At 49.6% G+C, this 1,498-nt stretch overlaps 1 long non-coding RNA gene across 1 annotated transcript; it reads right to left on the minus strand.

Moving 5' to 3' along the window:
• Positions 1–104: 104 nt before the first annotated feature.
• LOC117954376 lies at positions 105–1,490 on the minus strand. Its single transcript, XR_004658808.1, has 3 exons — positions 1,441–1,490; positions 840–982; positions 105–258 (listed from the first exon to the last, which is right to left on the minus strand). It is a non-coding gene; the product is annotated as an uncharacterized LOC117954376 (long non-coding RNA).
• Positions 1,491–1,498: the final 8 nt, after the last annotated feature.

Raw genomic sequence — 1,498 nt, forward strand, 5'->3', positions numbered from 1 at the left:
TCTATTTCCTCCTCTCTTCCCCTCGTGCTCACCTCTATTTCCCCTTTGTGTCCCCCCGTCCCTCCTGTGTCCCCCCCTGTGTCCCGCCACTGTCCCCCTTGTCCCCCACCATCCATCTCCACCAGCAGCTGGTTCAGCGTGTTCTCCTGCTCGCTCTGTCCTCCAAAGTTTCCTCGTCCCCGTTTGCGTCCGACGGCGTCGATCTCGTCGATGAAGAGGATGCAGGGAGCGTTCTTCCTCGCCATGACAAACAGGTCTCTTACCTACACAGGAAGTGACATCATCATTGGTTCGCCCACTCAGACCTCATCCCAGCAAGACCTCAGAAAAACACGTTTCGAACCTCATGTTGTCAAATTTGACCCGTTTTTTAAGTTAATTTTCATACTTATTTTTTGTCACAAAAAAGGGGCCGTCAAAATAAGAGCTCAAAAATGTTGTAAAATATTAAAAATATTTTAAAAACTTTGGAAAAAACACCCAAAGCATAAAAAAAGCCCCCAGAACATTGAAAAAGCAACAACAATTTTTTTTTTAGGATATAAAAAAATGTTTTTAACCCTAAAAAAACGACTTTTCGGAATTCATGGTCAATAACCGTCATTTCCAGCCGGGTCGATCTGTTCCGATGGTTCTGGGTCTGAACACCCCCCCGGGGACCAAGATGAGCTTCAACTGCAGCCTCCAGCTGTAATCTCAGGGGTTATCAGGGTGGAGGTCCACATACATACTGAGCTCGTCTTGGTCCCTTCATTCACATCCCCTGTGGTGGTGCACAGAGCCAGAAACATTAGAACTGATGTCAACAGTAAGTTCCCGGTCCCAGGACAGGAAGTGACCTCACCCTGGCGGGGCCGACGCCCACAAACATCTCCAGGAACTCTGAGCCATTGACGGTGATGAACGGCACGTCGGCCTCACCAGCCGTCGCCTTTGCCAGGAGAGTCTTCCCTGTCCCAGGAGGACCGGTCAGGATAGCTCCCTGGAGACAGAGACAGGACAGAGAGACAGACAGAGACACAGAGAGACAGACAGAGACACAGAGAGAGGACAGAGAGACACAGAGAGAGAGAGAGACACAGAGAGAGAGAGAGAGAGAGAGAGAGAGACAGCCAGAGACACAGAGAGAGGACAGAGAGACACAGAGAGCCAGAGAGAGAGAGAGAGACAGCCAGAGACACACAGAGAGAGAGAGAGACACAGAGAGAGAGAGACACAGAGAGAGACACAGAGAGAGAGAGACACAGAGAGAGAGAGAGAGAGAGAGAGACACAGAGAGAGAGAGACACAGAGAGAGAGAGAGAGAGAGAGAGACAGCCAGAGACACAGAGAGAGGACAGAGAGACACAGAGAGAGAGAGAGACACAGCCAGAGACACAGAGAGAGACAGAGAGAGACAGTGTATTATAATATATGTATTTGCAGTATATTTAGCAGTACCTTGGGTATCTTGGCCCCCAGGTCCTCGTACTGCCGGGGTGTTATATGTGTATGTAGT

The sequence above is a fragment of the Etheostoma cragini genome, chromosome 12 (genome assembly GCF_013103735.1).
Source record: "Etheostoma cragini isolate CJK2018 chromosome 12, CSU_Ecrag_1.0, whole genome shotgun sequence".
NCBI classification, from domain to species: domain Eukaryota; kingdom Metazoa; phylum Chordata; class Actinopteri; order Perciformes; family Percidae; genus Etheostoma; species Etheostoma cragini.